General features: G+C 30.4%; 1 long non-coding RNA gene across 1 annotated transcript in view; it reads right to left on the minus strand.

Moving 5' to 3' along the window:
* Positions 1-2,337: 2,337 nt before the first annotated feature.
* The window catches only part of LOC142329731 (uncharacterized), a 42,833-nt gene continuing 26,997 nt past the window's right edge, over positions 2,338-18,173 (minus strand). Inside the window, exons 2-3 of the long non-coding RNA XR_012757582.1 lie at positions 7,195-7,305; positions 2,338-2,837 (exon numbers count right to left, since the gene is read on the minus strand). This is a non-coding gene — a long non-coding RNA (uncharacterized LOC142329731). The remainder of the gene's footprint in view (positions 2,838-7,194; positions 7,306-18,173) is intronic.

Here is an 18,173-nt window from a genome sequence, read left to right on the forward strand (position 1 = left end):
ATGATCGCTGAACAATGACTCTGACCTGACCCAATCGGTACTCATTGAAACGTGATCTGTGATCTAATCGGTGTTCATTGAATGGGGATGAAGCATTCAATGAACGGTGATTTATGACCTGATATCGGTGCTCAATGAATAATGGTGATCGTGATCAGATCGTTGTCAATGACAGCTGATTAATGATGGTGGTGATTATTTGTCAGTGTTATGTTAATGTACTAAATAATCTACCCCAATATTTGAGATTACAATTACGGTTAAATCGTCGATAGACATTGGCAATATAATTTGTAAAAATTTTAAGCAACCAGTATATTACATATTATTTGATAATTTAAATTTATTTTGTGTGCTCTCGCTGCGTTTTAGGTCAGAAATTCTGTCTTCAAATATTAAATGTAATCTTATAGCAAGTCTTTCCCAAAACCAATTTGATATAGTAATGGATAATATGACCAGGAATTTGTGTGTGGACTACATTGGTCATACTACATATTACATGAGGTATACCTAATTACTTTAACAAGATATGTAACCCATTTTGATAACTGTTATATTATTGATGATGATGATTATGATCGCTGAACAATGAACTCTGACCTGACCCAATCGGTACCCATTGAAACGTGATCTTTGATCTAATCGGTGCTCATTGAATGGGGATCAAGCATTCAATGAACGGTGATTTATGACCTGATCGGTGCTCAATGAATAATGGTGATCGTGATCAGATCGTTGCTCAATGACAGCTGATAAGTGATGGTGGTGATTATTTGTCAGTGTTATGTACCCTAATACCCTATCCTGTGTTATGTACCCTAATACCCTATCCTGTGTTATGTACCCTAATACCCTATCCAGTGTTATCTACCCTAATATTTGTTGTGTATTTGAGATTACAATAATGGTTAAATTGTCGATAGATATTGCCAATAAAATTTGTAAAAGTAAGCAGTCAGTGTATTATATATTAGTTGATAATGTAAAATTATTTTGTGCTCTCGCCGCTTATTAGGTCTGCATATCAAATTTCGTCATCATATATTAAATGTAATATAGCAAGTCTTTCCCAAAACCAATTTGATATAGTAATGGATAATATGACCAGGAATTTGTGTGTATACTACATTGGTCATACTACATATTACATGAGGTGTACCCTAATTATTTTAACAAGATGTGTAACCCATTTTGATAACTGTTATATTATTGATGATGATGATTATGATCGCTGAATAATGACTCTGACCTGACCCAATCGGTACTCATTGAAACTTGATCTGTGATCTAATCGGTGCTCATTAAATGGGGATCAAGCATTCAATGAACGGTGATTTATGACCTGATATCAGTGCTCAATGAATAATGGTGATCGTGATCAGATCGTTGTCAATGACAGCTGATTAGTGATGGTGGTGATTATTTGTCAGTGTTATGTTAATGTACTAAATAATTTGCCCCAATATTTGAGATTACAATTACGGTTAAATCGTCGATAGACATTGGCAATATAATTTGTAAAAAATTTTAAGCAAGCAGTATATTACATATTATTTGATAATTTAAATTTATTTTGTGTGCTCTCGCTGCGTTTTAGGTCAGAAATTCTGTCTTCAAATATTAAATGTAATCTTATAGCAAGTCTTTCCCAAAACCAATTTGATATAGTAATGGATAATATGACCAGGAATTTGTGTGTGGACTACATTGGTCATACTACATATTACATGAGGTATACCTAATTACTTTAACAAGATATGTAACCCATTTTGATAACTGTTATATTATTGATGATGATGATTATGATCGCTGAACAATGAACTCTGACCTGACCCAATCGGTACCCATTGAAACGTGATCTTTGATCTAATCGGTGCTCATTGAATGGGGATCAAGCATTCAATGAACGGTGATTTATGACCTGATCGGTGCTCAATGAATAATGGTGATCGTGATCCGATCGTTGTTCAATGACAGCTGATAAGTGATGGTGGTGATTATTTGTCAATGTTAAGTTAATGAACTAAATAATGTACCCTAATATTTGTTGTGTATTTGAGATTACAATAATGGTTAAATTGTCGATAGAAATTGCCAATAAAATTTGTAAATTAGTTGATGATAAAAAATTATTTTACATGCTCTCGTCGCTTTTTAGGTCTGCATATCAAATTTGTCATCCAATTTTAAATGTAATCTTATAGCAAGTCTTTCCCAAAACCCATTTGATATAATAATGGATAATTTGACCAGGAATTTGCATGTGGACTATATTGGTCATACTGCTATTTTAAATGAGGGGTACCTAATTATTTTAACAAAATTTGTTTCCGATTTAAATAACTGTTGTATAATGTTTGACTTTTTAGTAAGCGGTATGTTATATATTTGATAATTTAAATTAATTCTATGAATAAATTTACTTCAAACAACTGTTCAAATACACATACAATTGGGAGTGAACAGATGCTATAAGTATGCAAGATATATGACTAACACTGTAGTAGTGGTAAGAATAATATTCTGCTTTTTATAGATTTTCTTTAAACTTTAAGGGACTTTCAAATGTAAACTAAACAATATGACTTCGTGCCCAACTTTCTCATCTCGACTCTTAGTGAACCAAAAGTAATCAAAGAATTTTATTGAGAAAATCTATTAATTCTCTGTGAAATTTTAAAAAATCTTAGGGAATTTCACGTATGGAATTAATAATAACTGTTCTTAACTTTATCTTTTTCCAGATATTGATTTTTATAAAAATTTACTAATTAATTAAATTTTTTATGTACCTGGGCATTTTATTTTAATCTCTGTTGGTGCATCACTTCTGTCTGAAAAATATACAAATAAAAACTTACTATAATTAAAAAACAATAGAACAATGTTAAAGCCTGACTGAAAATTATGATGTTAATTGTATTTTAATCCTAGCAATTTTCAAGAAAATTAGAATTTATGACTAAAGTATATATTTTATAAAGAATAATAATCTGCCGATTGGTGTGTTCTCAATCCAATATTTATAGGCACCCAATATGGTACAAAGCTAAAATTGATGTTTACGTTGCCACTGATTGTAATAATTACAAAAATTAAAAAAATATTAAGTTTTTTCAATAGGAAAAGAGCAGTAAACATTTTTCCAAAATTCTTACTTTAAATTTATGACTAGTGAAACGATAATACCTTCAAATGTAAAGGGTATACCCACACTCAACAGGTAGAAATAAAGTGGGAGGAGAGGTTTCAATGAAGTGTTGCACCTAAAATATTCACAAACAAAAGTTTCCTCGGGTATCTTTACCCGCAGCAGTAGAGTAAAGCAGTTCAGACAATTTTGATGCAATAAATTAAATATTAATTTATTGCATAGATATTATATTTATTAATAATATAAAATATAGTATATTTCCTCCTCTATGAATCATGAGACCTTGCCGTTGGTGAGGGGGCTTGAGTGCTCAGGGATACAGAGTAGCTGGACCGAAGGTGCAACCATATCGGAGAGGTATCTGTTGAGAGCCAGACTAAGGAATGATTCCTGAAAGAAGGCAGCAGCTCTTTCAGTAGTTGTTAGGGACGTGAGTCAGGACGACTTAAACGGCCGTATATACATCACTCAGTCTTCTGAGTACTGCGCAGCTGAAAGCAATGGAAAACTACAGCTGCTTTTTTTCCAAGAAAATGTGGCTCTCTGCATTTTCACATAGCAATAATGGAGGCGCCTTCCTTGGTAAAATATTCCGGAGGTAAAATAGTCCCCCGTTCGGATCTCCGGGTGGGGACTACTAAGGAAGGGGTCATCAGAAAATTAAAAAATAACACTCTACGAGTCGGAGCGTGGAATGTTAGAAGCTTGAAAAAGGTTGGTAGGCTAGAAAATTTAAAAAGGGAAATGGGTAGGACAAATGTGGATATAGTAGGAATTAGTGAGGTTCGGTGGGAAGAGGAAGGCGACTTTTGGTCAGGTGATTTTAGAGTAATTAACTCAGCGTCAAATAATGGGCAGGCAGGAGTAGGTTTCGTGATGAACAAGAAGATAGGGAGGAGAGTGGAGTATTTCAAAACGCATAGCGATAGAATCATTGTAATAAGGATAAAATCAAAACCTAAACCGATAACGATTGTTAACGTCTATATGCCTACAAGCGCCCATGATGATGATGAGGTAGAGTGTGTATACGAAGAGATTGATGAAGCAATTAAACACGTAAAAGGAGATGAAAATTTAATAATAGTTGGAGATTGGAATGCAACCATTGGAAAAGGCAAGGAAGGAAATATAGTGGGTGAATACGGGCTGGGCAAAAGGAATGAAAGAGGGGACCGACTTATAGAATTTTGCACGAAGTATAAATTAGTGATTGCCAACACCCAATTTAAAAATCATAATAGAAGAATATATTCTTGGAAAAAGCCAGGCAATACTGGAAGGTATCAGATAGATTATATCATGGTTAAGCAAAGATTTAGAAATCAACTCGTTGACTGCAAAACTTACCCTGGAGCAGACATTGATAGCGACCATAATTTGGTAATAATGAAATGTAGATTGGGGTTTAAAAACCTGAAGAAAAGGTGTCAGATGAATCGGTGGAATTTAGAGAAGCTTGAGGAAGAGGAGGTAAAGAAGATTTTTGAGGAGGACATCGCAAGAGGTCTGAGTAAAAAAGATAAGGTAGAAAATGTAGAAGAAGAATGGGAAAATGTTAAAAAGGAAATTCTTAAATCAGCAGAAGCAAACTTAGGCGGAATAAAGAGAACCGGTAGAAAACCTTGGGTTTCTGACGATATATTGCAGCTGATGGATGAACGTAGAAAATATAAGAATGCTAGTGATGAAGAAAGTAAAATGAACTATTGGAAATTAAGAAATGCTATAAACAGGAAGTGCAAACTGGTGAAAGAAGAGTGGATTAAAGAAAAGTGTTCAGAAGTGGAAAGAGAAATGAACATTGGTAAAATAGACGGAGCATACAGGAAAGTTAAGGAAAATTTTGGGGTACATAAATTAAAATCTAATAATGTGTTAAACAAAGATGGTACACCTATATATAATACGAAAGGTAAAGTCGATAGATGGGTGGAATATATTGAAGAGTTATACGGAGGAAATGAATTAGAAAATGGTGTTATAGAGGAAGAAGAGAAAGTTGAGGAGGATGAAATGGGAGAAACAATACTGAGATCTGAATTTAAGAGAGCATTAAAAGATTTAAATGGCAGAAAGGCTCCTGGAATAGACGGAATACCTGTAGAATTACTGCGCAGTGCAGGTGAGGAAGCGATTGATAGATTATACAAACTGGTGTGTAATATTTATGATAATGGGGAATTTCCATCAGACTTCAAAAAAAGTGTTATAGTTATGATACCAAAGAAAGCAGGGGCAGATAAATGTGAAGAATACAGAACAATTAGTTTAACTAGTCATGCATCAAAAATCTTAACTAGAATTTTATACAGAAGAATTGAGAGGAGAGTGGAAGAAGTGTTAGGAGAAGACCAATTTGGAAGGACCAAGGGAGTCCGACAAGGATGTTCCCTATCTCCGTTACTTTTTAATCTTTACATGGAACTAGCAGTTAATGATGTTAAAGAACAATTTAGATTCGGAGTAACAGTACAAGGTGAAAAGATAAAGATGCTACGATTTGCTGATGATATAGTAATTCTAGCCGAGAGTAAAAAGGATTTAGAAGAAACAATGAACGGCATAGATGAAGTCCTACGCAAAAACTATCGCATGAAAATAAACAAGAACAAAACAAAAGTAATGAAATGTAGTAGAAATAACAAAGATGGACCGCTGAATGTGAAAATAGGAGGAAAAAAGATTATGGAGGTAGAAGAATTTTGTTATTTGGGAAGTAAAATTACTAAAGATGGACGAAGCAGGAGCGATATAAAATGCCGAATAGCACAAGCTAAACGAGCCTTCAGTAAGAAATATAATTTGTTTACATCAAAAATTAATTTAAATGTCAGGAAAAGATTTTTGAAAGTGTATGTTTGGAGTGTCGCTTTATATGGAAGTGAAACTTGGACGATCGGAGTATATGAGAAGAAAAGATTAGAAGCTTTTGAAATGTGGTGCTATAGGAGAATGTTAAAAATCAGATGGGTGGATAAAGTGACAAATGAAGAGGTATTGCGGCAAATAGATGAAGAAAGAAGCATTTGGAAAAATATAGTTAAAAGAAGAGGCAGACTTATAGGCCACATACTAAGGCATCCTGGAATAGTCGCTTTAATATTGGAAGGACAGGTAGAAGGGAAAAATTGTGTAGGCAGGCCACGTTTGGAGTATGTAAAACAAATTGTTGGGGATGTAGGATGTAGAGGGTATACTGAAATGAAACGACTAGCACTAGATAGGGAATCTTGGAGAGCTGCATCAAACCAGTCAAATGACTGAAGAAAAAAAAAAAAAAATAGTATATTTATTAATACGCCAATAAAAAATAATTCCACATCAGTAATAACAACTGGTCTTATCTATAAATAAAAAAAAAGCTGACTTTCCCAAGGGAGAAAAAATACCTTGAATTATTCTCAGCAGGGCCTTGTTGTGATCACTACAACCCAAAATTAAATTTAAATACAATTGGACCCCACAAAAATTCATAGTCTCACGCAACTGGTAATTTTACCCTTCCTAAAACTAATAAAATGATGGTGAAAATTATAATGAAACGGGAAATATTGGCAATGCTTTATCCTGATTATTTCTAAAATCAAATGAATGCATCTCCAACAATATTCATGCGCATACTCAATTAGTATAAATATTAAAACCATTATAAGTATGTCATCATTAAATCATGTAAAAAATTAGCAATTACAAAAGCAAAATTAATTTAACAAAATCTCAAGGATAAGCAAAATTGAAAAAAAATATATATATAACAAATAAATTGGACTAATATGTGTTTAAAGTGTATCAGTGGTGATTCATTCCACTAATAACTTAACAATTTTTTTTTGCCCACACACTCACACACACAATGCAGTCTATGAAACCATGCCTTAAGAAGGAAAAATCTTTTTCTGGTTTCCACCGTTGCTGACAGAACACAAAATTATATAATTGTTGACGGTAAAATCTACCTTCTATCATAAATATGGAATTGATTTTTCAAAGCTGTTATTCTGAAATGTTATTAAATAAATAATAAGAGTTCTTACCTTTAACGTTATTCCAGATGTTGATTCTTTTTTATGATCATTTACTAATTACTTAAATTCTTTATATACCTGGGCATGTTATTTTAATCTCTGTTGGTGCATCACTTCTGTCTGGAAAATATAAAAATAAAAATTTACTATAATTAAAAAACAATAGAACAATGTTAAAGCATGAAGGAAAATTATGATGTTAATTATATTTTAAACTTAACAATTTTCAATAAAATTAGAGTTTACAACTAAAGTATGTACTAATAAACAATAATAATCTGCCGATTGGTGTGTTCTCAATCCACTATTTATAGGCACCCAATATGATATAAAATATGAATATGATATAAAATTGATGTTTACATTCCACCTGATCGTAATGGTTACAAAAAAAAAAAAAAAAAATATTGAGTTTTTTCAATAGGAAAAGAGTTGTATACGTTTTTCCAAAACTCTTTATTTATCAATTAGTCTGAATAATTAAAAATTAATTTTTATTTATTTATTATAATTGAAATACTAATTGCAATATAGTTAATCAGAATGTATTTGCTTTAAAAAATTAGTCTAAAAAAAATTCTTGAAAATTACATAGCCATTTATTTACAAAAATGATTGTTTACATCAGATTGTAAAAATTTGAAAAACTTAATCTTTTCCTTGCATTTAAAAAAAAAAAAGTAATTCACTTGTTATTCAAGTTGAATTAATTTAAAAATATCAGCTGGTTTGAGAGAGTTGAGCTTAGAAAAGATTCACATATTTCCACCATAGATGGTTTGAAAATAATGATAATATAAAAATCACAAACAATTGGTATTGATAAAAAAAAACAGTAATTATATAATTATAAAAGTACAAAAAGATTACAAATCTGGAATTAATAGTTTATTTTTGTAAACTTTCCTAAAGGCGATAAAACTTCCTAACTGTCAATAATAGACACTAAACATACTCAAAATTTTAATTTTTGAGAGGAATTTCCGAACCCTTTGAAACAAAATCTATAGTGAGGCAACGTGATGGTCTCTTCACTAATATTGTTCAACTGCACTCTGGAAAAGTTTACTGAGAAATAGAATAGGATAATACAAATACTTAATAAAAATGGGGCACAACATCTATATGTTTAAATGTAAACATTTTAGCATCTGCTGATGATTTGGTAACGTTGGCAATAGACATTAAAGAATTCAAGAATTAGAAAAATGTGCAAACAAAATCAAGCTGCAAATTTCATATAATTGATTCCAATAATAAAAGTAGAATCCAAACCATGAAAATTTCAGAATAAGAATCAATCAAATAGGTACAAAAATTTAAACATTTAGGTGAAATAATTACGCTGAATGTTTTTAAAAAGAAGAAGTAAAAGCCAGACACAAAAAATGAAAGTGGCTTTCAAAAAAATAAAAAATTCTTATTCAAAAACCCATAATTAAGACACTAAGAAACATAGTTTTAGAGAAGTATTGTGTGGTATGTAAGGTCTACAAAATTTTTAAGGAAAAATCTAGTACAGTTAAAAAAATAATTTTAAGAAAACTCTACGGTCTAAACTCAAGGATAATTCTTATAAATTAAGCAAATTAGAAGAAATTTACAGAAATTTTGAAATGTTATAATTTAGAAAAAGAACTCAAACTTTATAGTTACTTAAATTGAATGGATGATACTAAATTAACAATTTTTTTTATAAAAGGAAATCCTAAATAATTATGTTTAATGTTTTTAAACTAGTCTGTTTCAGATTAATAAAAATCTTTCTTCCAAATGTCTTATGCAGCTAATTAATTAATTTATTAACAGCACATAACAATTCACAAAAATACAATATATATATATTTTACCTCATTCCTACAAGAAGAAGCAGATTTAAAATGGAGCTTCAAAAGTCTTTTGCAAGAAAAATTTTATCAATTTGAATATAATTTAATAACATATGTATTATTTCTTTTTTTTTGTTATGCTGTTAAATGAATAAATATATACTGTACTATGCTTTTCACATTTGTATAACAAATTTGAGTTTATTAATAAAAAATTTTGAAGGTGTAATTTAAATCATTTGTCTCAGGTAGTAAATGTTTACGTGTTTCTTTATGTACAAATGTTAAACACTTTAAGCAAACCATTAAAATAGACAGCTAGAATGGAGAAATCATTAATTAGCTACTTAATATTCAGCAGGAATAACCAATATGCAACTGATCATTTTGAATAAAATCTTTAATTTTGTGATTAGAACTGATAACAAGAAAATAATGCAAAGTAACTTAGTTGATGAACACAAAAAAAATAATATTAAAACAGTAAAAAAAGTTTCCAAAAATTTAGGTCTAAATTACAGTTTGGTTCAAATTAACTATAAATGTTAACGTCATAATCACTTATATTTTTAATTTACCTAGTATACCTCTTTATTTATCACAATTTATCAAGTACACCTCTACAAATACTTAATGTGTAAAGCCGCCTTCAAAAACTCACTTTAATATTATATACAGTAATTCAACAAAATTAATTAAATGCCATTACTTACATTTTTCATCCACTTATTTAGAACAGATTAAATATGTATAAATCATTACACACTTTTAGTACGTGGAGCAAGGGTAAAAAATGTTATTTCACTATTCACAGAAACCAATCAGTAGATCTATAAAATAATTTGTCGTAGTAAGCATTGGCGACCTAAACCAACAGACAAACCGACGCCACTAAATTACTTAAATAACAGCTACTAACGTAACGTTTGAAAGGACGCTATCTTTGCATCAATATTAAACCAATCCTTTACTGCCGACATTTTGATTTTTAAAGTCTACGCGGGAAACAAGTCAATTGTAAATCTTTTGAATGTAACGTTAACTAAATGTATTAAAACCAATATTATTTTGTAACTTATAAAACACCAAATAAAAAATAAAAAATAAATTAAAATACTATCTATATTTATAATATATTATTAATTCACACGAATTCATAATTTTTTTTTTTAATACACTTCTTAATTTAAGTAAAGGAAGCAATGTGTTCGTGAAAAATTTCGGTTTTCAGATTTAAGCGGACATATCCATTTTAACCATCTTTGAATTCATTTTGACTACTTTCGGCGTGAAGTCAGTATGTACGTTTGTATCTCGCATAATTCAAAACTGATTAGCCGTATCATGATGAAAGTAACAAGGTGTAGCATTGCGCACAGTATTCGGCGCGCATGCGTATACGCTCGTCCCAAAATCTCATTTCTACCGGGTTATTTGAACATATAAGTAAGGGATTTTGGGACAAAAGTTTTTAGTTGTACAAAAATTTTGCAAAATTTTAAATACATGATAATGATTAAACGAGCTAACAATCGAATATTTATGAATGATTATTCACTTTCAATATGAATTAGTATTATTTGGTACTGATAAAGTTGTAATATTATTAAAAATAATAAAAAAATTTTTTTTTAATAATCCTTAATAAAAATAAATATTTTATACAAGTCTATTGATTCTTAAGAGTATTGAAATTGATTGTTAATTAAGATAAAATTCAAAATAATGAATGAAAAGTGCAACTGACACAGTGATCTTATGAAGTGCAACTGACACTTCGTGTCAGTGCAAACTGACATTCTTCGTGTAGCGTGTGTGGCTCTATGGTAACGACTCCTTTTTTTATTCGTGGGGTTCGGTATCGAATCACCGATAATTTTTTTTTATGCTCATAAAATATTTTTTTTACTAATATTATTTTTCATTTATTATGTGAAACTATTTAATGCTGTTAAAATGGAAAATCAACTAAATGGGAGATAACTTATTTCAAAATTTTATAACTAAAGATCTGATATTATTTATTTTGGTCAATCTTCGGAATTTATGATTTTTTATTTTAATTAAAAATATTATCGCAAAACAATTTTTAAAAGAAATTGCTTTTAATAATCTAATTTACACGGGAAAATGAGATATTACTTATTTTTTTTTACGGATACCAAAATGAATATTACTTTATAATACTGAAATAAAAATAAAATAAAAAGTTGTTGTTTAGTGAAAAATAATTTTATATTCAATAAACATATTTTTCTAATGAGTCAAATGAAATGCAAGGGATTTTCTAGGTAAACCATTTTAAACCACGTGCAATAAAGACAACAATTACAAAAGGGTCGGTTTTGGTTTTTATGTTAATAAAAACTATTTTATTTTCTGTTTCATATAAAATGTTTCCATTATATTTTCATTTTGAATTAAAATAATTAAAGTTAATTATTTTCTGAACCGCTTTGTATCTAATAGTACATTAATAATTAATTCAAGGTAAATTGTTTATTAAGAAAAATTATTAGAAATTATTATATTGTTAAGAAATAAACGAAATTAATCATTCAGATCATAATTCTCGACTCCAAATACAATCAATTAAATTTTATATAAAATAAACAAAAAAGCCTACACTCCACATTTATTTAGAAGTGCGTGCACACGCACACGTGAGTACGGCACTTCCTATTTATAAATATTAGAGTAAAAATCCACATTTCGACGCCAGTTTTCATATACGTCAATAAATTTTATTCTTTTATGTTTCAAAAGTTTGTTTATTTTTGATAATTCTGCCTTTAATCACATTGATGTCTTGCTTCTGTTAGTGCGCCAACCGCATAAACGAATTTAAACATCATGGCGGGAAAAGGATTTTGGGACGAGCCACTGCGCAACGCTGGATAGAATTTAAAATTCCTTAGTCTGGCTCTCAACAGATACCTCTCCAATATGGTTGCAGCTATTCTGTATCACTGAGCACTCAAGCCCCCTCACCAACGGCAAGGTCTCATAATTCAGAGAGTAGGAGGAGTAAACCAGTATCACAAAGTAAAAAATATTATTTGCTTACATCAGTAACCACTTAACAGCCATAATAAAAAAATAAATAAATGCATTGTCAGACGATCAGCTCTGTGAATCTGACAACGTTGATTTTGTTGTCCTTGGATGGGATTGCAAGAAAATAAACAGTAATATAAAATTCAACTAACATGTTTTCAAACACTTGCTGAAGATCACATATTGCTCGATGAAAACCGGCATACACACTACCTAAATTAGTTTCACGTACAAACTGCTGACACATCATAATTTGTAATAACAAATGATGTGATGTGAAATGGTATGCTGAAGATGGGTCATCTGAATGATGCTGAAGATGGCAGCTGAAGATGCTATGCTGATGGGTATGCGAGCACCTCTTACGAGGTGCTCGCATACCCATCTTCAGCATCAACTGGTAACAAACGAAGTGTCCCTGGGGCACTGTTTTTGGAGGTGCAATTGTGTGCTATTATATAATATCTCTCCAGACAATTTTATGATTTTTAAAATCCAAACTGGGTATTGTAACTATGTTGAAGGCTAACTTTTGCATACTACAGGTACAATCTCGATTTAAGAGCTCATGAATTTTTCGTCACCAATTGTGTATGCATCCACATTAGTTACTATTATTCTATCTTTTGTAATTTAGTTTCTTTTTCAGGATTCTGTAGAGCCTGAATACTATAATTTTTATTTACCGGTATTACTCTCACAACCATGAAGATAATGTACACTGTAGAATCCAGGGAGTGGAGCTCTCTGGGTAGATGGGAATAGCTACTGAAGCAAGCTTTGCGGCCACAGGGTAGGCCTCATAGCCCCAGGAAGCTCGAGGAGCCCCTGAGTTGGCTCTGGGATTTGCCTGGGCTGAACTGAGCCTCAAGGGTCCAGGTTCTGGCTAAATGGCTAGTTACTTTATACTTTACATACTCATATAATTAAATATAAGCTGTTTTTTCTTTTAATATGGACTCATTTTAAATTCTCTGGTTTTCTTTTTCAGTTGGATCGACTTATTTTTCCCTGAATTATAACTTCAAAAAGCTTTTTACTGTTCAGATATTATCTATTAAAGATTATGTTTATTAACAGAAATAACAGAAGAAGTAAAAGTAATACTGCTTATCAGTATTCTTTATGCCTGATTTAGTTAAAATGAATGAGTGTCAACTGCAGACCACAGTTATTTCAGCTGGAACTTGTCATTCGTACATTTTGAAAATCTATTCACAAAAAAAATGTCTCTAGAATAAACAAAATAACCTAGGAAAATGACTCTGAATATCCTAGGTAACATCCTAGGAAAATGGGCTGCAAAATTATGCAGTCTGACAATTTTGTGCTTGTTTTTTCTTCCTTTACTAATTGTGAATTTAAAATAATTAATTATTATTTCTATTTTTAGTAACACAAGTGCAAAATCTTAAGATTATATAATTTTACGATCCACTTACACAATTTCACCTGTTACAGATGAAATTGTTTAAGTGAATCTAAACAAATGTAAGTAAAAATGTTTGTCGATTAATCTGAACAAATAATTCTGTTCATAATAAGAGGCTTAATTTAAATTTAATAAAACAAATATCTATTATAGTATTAGGGGCTATTAATGATAAGAAGTTAGAAGGCTGTTCTTTTGGATTTTCAAAGTTAATTATTTAGTAGAAGGTGTTATTGAGTACACATATACCAAATTTTATTAAATTATTCCAATCATTCTTAAGATATAAATTTTTATTGAAAAAAAAAAAAATTGTAGAAAGAGGGAAAATTAAGTGATTTGGATTATTTTTCCACATGAACTTTTTTAAATTTTGATGTGAATCAGTCCCTTAAATTTTTCTGATACCACCCACAACACTCTTCATAAAAGAATAACTGTTTATACATGAAATAAAAGTAAGACAAATTTATGAAAATGCTAAATATATCAAATAAATACAGAATACCAATTTAGGTCCACAAAAATTCATCTGGTTTCAATAGTGAAGAACTAAAATGTTGGCTTGACTTTGCATATCAATCTAGGCAGATAATGTTTTAATTATATTATGACAATTTTATTATATTACATAGCAATATGATAATAATAATTAATAGTGTAATGATTACATATTTGAATAAATGCAACACAAAAAATATACTACTTTTCTTTTGCTTTTTACCATTCTGAATGGGAAGTTTTCTAAATAAAATAAGTGAAATTTGATTGCTTTCTTGTGCTGTGAGTAGATGTCAAAAATGTAAAGTTGAATGGGAGCATTTTTTTTGATTGGCCAACTTTACTTTTTTGACATCCACTCACAGAACAGTCAATCAAAAATTAACCAATCAATTCTCACTTTTTTTTCGGAAGCTGTTAGTTCGTGGAACTCATGGAAAATGTGGAACGTGGAAAAGGCAAGGAAGGAAATATAGTGGGTGAATACGGGCTGGGCAAAAGGAATGAAAGAGGAGATTAACTTATAGAGTCTATCAAAGACTCTATCTAAAATTATACTTTGTTGCCCCAAAATATAATTTAGTAATTGCAAACACCCAATTTAAAAATCATAATAGAAGAATATACACTTGGAAAAAGCCAGGCGATACTGCAAGGTATCAGAAAGATTATATCATGGTTAAGCAAAGATTAAGAAATCAACTCGTTAACTGCAAAACTTACCCTAGAGCAGACATTGATAGTGACCATAATTTGGTGATAATGAAATGTAGATTGGGGGTTAAAAAACCTGTAGAAAAGGTGTCAGATGAATCGGTGGAATTTAGAGAAGCTTGAGGAAGAGGAGGTAAAGAAGATTTCAAGGATGACATCGCAAGAGGTCGTAGAGAAAAAAGTTAAAGTAGAAAATGTAGAAGAAGAATGGGAGAATGTTGAAAAGGAAATTCTTAAATCAGCAGAAGTGAACTTAGGCAGAACAAATAGAACTGGTAGAAAACCTTGGGTTTCAGACGATATATTGCAACTGATGGATGAACATAGAGAATATAAGAATGCTAGTGATGAAGAAAGTAAAAGAAACTATCGGCAATTAAGAAATACTATAAACAGGAAGTGAAAACTAGCGAAAGAAGAGTGGATTAAAGAAAAGTGTTCAGAAGTGGAAAGAGAAATGAACATTGGTAAAATAGACAGAGCATACAGGAAATTTAAGGAAAATTTTGGGGTACATTAATTAAAATCTAATAATGTGTTAAACAAAAATGGTACACCGATTTATAATACGATAGGTAAGTCAATAGGTGGGTGGAATATATTGAAGAGTTATATGGAGGAAATGAATTAGAAAATGGTGTTATAGAGGAAGTTGATGATGAAATGGGAGAAACAATACTGAGACCTGAAGTTAAGAGAGCATCAAAAGATTTGAATGGCAGAAAGGCTCCTGGAATAGACGGAATAACTGTAGAATTACTGCGCAGTGCAGGTGAGGAAGTGACTAATAGATTATACAAACTGGTGTGTAATATTTATGAAAAAGGGGAAGTTGTGTCAGACTTCAAAAAAAGTGTTGTAGTCATGATACCAAAGAAAGCAGGGACAGATAAATGTGAATACAGAACAATTAATTTAACTAGTCATGCATAAAAAATCTTAACTAGAATTCTATACAGAAGAAGTGAGAGGAGAGTGGAAGAAGTATTAGGAGAACACCAATTTGGTTTTAGAAAAAGTATAGGGACAAGGGAAGCAATTTTAAGGCTCAGTTTAATAGTAGAAGGAAGATTAAAGAAAAACAAACCAACATACTTGGCATTTTAAAAAAATTAGGGTTCAAATACAGAGATAGAAGACAAATTGCTATCATTTACATGAACCAAACAGCAACAGTAATAACTGAAGAACATAAGAAAGAAGTCGTAATAAGAAAGGGAGTCCGACAAGGATGTTCCCTATCCCCATTACTTTTTAATCTTTACATGGAACTAGCAGTTAATGATGTTAAAGAACAATTTAGATTCGGAGTAACAGTAAAAGGTGAAAAGAAAAAGATGCTACGATTTGCTGTTTTTTAAACTATAACTTAAATTAAAACTTTTTTTTTAAACTATAACAGAAAGTGGCTTCTTCAAAACAAAAAAAAATATAGTACATTTAATAACTAATTCAGAGTTGTATCTTACTGTGACAATGTCTTATCTGTTCAAGCAGCGTCTTCACGAAAAGAATTCACATTAACTGAAGCCAATTAAGTAACAGAACCACCTATGACCTCACCCATTTATGTTCCATTTACTTCTGCTGGATTATGTAATTCTATGATAGTTTATGATAAAACCATCATGATGTATTATTTATAAATATTATATTCAATCAAAAAGCGAAATTAACACAATAAAAAACAGTAGTTTTGCCTGAAGTCTTATACTGTTCGAAAGGCCTACGGAATTTCTTAGGAAAAAATAATAAAAGTTGTAAATATACAAATATGTAAATAGAGCAAATAACACACTTTTAGGCAGTAAAATAAGATAAGAAATCCAGAAAGAAAAACAACAGAAAGTTTAGAAATTGAATTACAATGTTACAAATTAAAGTTGATGATTTTGTACCTAACTAAAAAAAATTGGTTTAAAATATTCGTTCTCAAAGTGGGTGATAATGCTCCCTTGTAAGCACTGGAGGCAATCTGGGGGCTTACAGAAAATTGGGGGTGTTCAGGCAGTCTACAAAGGCGATGACCGATTAAAAAAAAGGCAAAAATTATGTTTTCCTGATATTTCAAACTAAATACCTACCTACTACACTAGTAGAAAAATTTTTCAATTGAAGGCTTTGTTTAAATATTGTATTGTTATCACTATTTAATTATTGTTAATATGCTATCACTATTGTTATATAACTATACACAATTAAAATTTTTCTGAAAGCAATTTTAATAAAAATACTTCTAAATATGATTAAATATGTGTTTTCATTGCTCATTTAAAATGTTAAGTTTCAACTCAGAAATAAGATATGCCACATTTAAAAACTAATTGCAATTATTATTTTTAATAGATGGTAAGTTTAAAAATATTGGGGGCACTAGAAAAGTTTTGATTTTCAATATGGGCGGTGGGTGAAAATTTTGAGAATCAATGGTTTAAAAACACATTACTATAAGATTACTACACCATATAAAGGAAGAATCATGAATATTTTCACTGTACAAATGGGCTAGCCAGGGGTTTGTTAAGACCTTCATCATTTGGCCACTAGCATTTTACTTTATAATCTTCAATTTCCAGCATCTTACTCTGCACAATGTTGTGGAATAATCAAACTGTAAGGAGTTGTAGTAGGGTATCATCTTACCCAAACCTCCCACCCACTGCTGAGTTGGTTATAATTTAGTAACGAAAAGAATGATCTAGTATAAAAAATATGACAAGATATAATGTTAAGAATTAATTAACATGTAATACTAATTAAACACACTGAGATCAAAAGATAAGTAGAATTTTGGAGAAGTTTTTAAACATAACTTGAGCTTATTATCACAAATAAAAATACATTTTGAATTGTTTTGTAAAAGAGAAAAATTAAAATTTGTTTTAAATCAATTTAAGAAAATTATTTTCCTTGCAGAAAAACTGATTCATTAACTTCTTCCATTTTCCTTTAAAAATCTGAATTCTAGTTTTAATTCTCTAAATACATTTGTTTTTCATTTACTTTTAATTGAGTCCATGTTAGGTTTAAAGTTTGATTACCAGTATCAGATTAATGAAAGAAACTCTTTCTTCCAAAATGCCTTATGCAGCTAATTATTATGTCATTCCTATTTACTCCAGGAAGGTGCCAATAATTAGCTACACATGACTTGGGAGAAAAATTACATTAATCTGAAACTCAATTATTAATAATTTTAGTTTTATGTCATTTTTTGTCATGCTGTTCAATGAATAAATCCACTATGCATTTCGCAATAGCATTATTACAAATTTGAGTTTATAAACAAAAGTTTTTGAGGCTTACATTATCATTAGTGTGAGGAAGTAAATGTTTAATCAAACCATTGGAATAGATAGCTAGGATGGGTAAATCATTACTTTTTATTCAACAGCAATGTACCAGTATGCCTTAACAACATTGAAACTAATTAGCATGGAAATTAGAACTAACAA

The sequence above is a fragment of the Lycorma delicatula genome, chromosome 9 (assembly GCF_047948215.1).
Source record: "Lycorma delicatula isolate Av1 chromosome 9, ASM4794821v1, whole genome shotgun sequence".
NCBI classification, from domain to species: domain Eukaryota; kingdom Metazoa; phylum Arthropoda; class Insecta; order Hemiptera; family Fulgoridae; genus Lycorma; species Lycorma delicatula.